Source organism: Pygoscelis adeliae, unplaced genomic scaffold (assembly GCF_000699105.1).
Source record: "Pygoscelis adeliae isolate BGI_AS28 unplaced genomic scaffold, ASM69910v1 Scaffold404, whole genome shotgun sequence".
NCBI classification, from domain to species: Eukaryota; Metazoa; Chordata; class Aves; order Sphenisciformes; family Spheniscidae; genus Pygoscelis; species Pygoscelis adeliae.
In genome coordinates, this window is record NW_008824598.1 from 50,538 (window position 1) to 51,269 (window position 732).

Below are 732 nucleotides of genomic sequence, written 5' to 3' on the forward strand. Positions count from 1 at the left end.
CCCACTTGCGACCAGATCCATGAGCCGCTCATGGAGTGCCCAAGGCTGTGCCAGCCCGAGTCCCTGCTTTCCTCCCAGCCCTCCTACCTGCTGTGCCCAAGCCAGTCAGGTGCCGCCAGGCGGATGCACGCTCTGCTCCCTCTTATTAATACCTGCCTGTGATCTTTGAGACACCGCTCCCTGCTCCTGCCCTCCCTCCTGCCCTGCCGAGAAGCTGCCTGCTTCCCAGCCCTGCTGCTGTGTGGTACCCGCCACGCTCCTCCAGTGCCCTGTTGTGCTGGGTGCCCTGGCTGTGGAAGGGCCAGGGCTGTCAGCGCTGTTCCCAGGGACATGCCATCCTGGGGACTGTCCTGGCCAGCCTTGGCCGCTGGCCCACAGCTGTGCCCAGGGTGCCGCCATGCCCCAGCGCCCGTGCCAGGTGCAGGGCAGGGGTCTTCTTGCCGCTGGGCACATCCTGGTGCCAACCTCCTGCCAAGGGCTGCCAGTGTTCACCTCCCCGGGGCACTGCTTGGGGTCCCACCATCACCCTCCTGTGCCCCCAGGGCTCCCACAGGTGTCCCCCCCACTGCCCCATGTCCCGGAGAAGGAGCCGTGCCTGGGGCAAGGAGGGTTACCCACAGCCTCCAGCCGTGGCATCTGAGGTACTTTCCATGGGCTCAGGCCCCTGTTTACCTGCTGGAAATGGGTGTGCTGTGCCCTGTGGACTGCCCCCCTCTACCTCAGCACACAGAC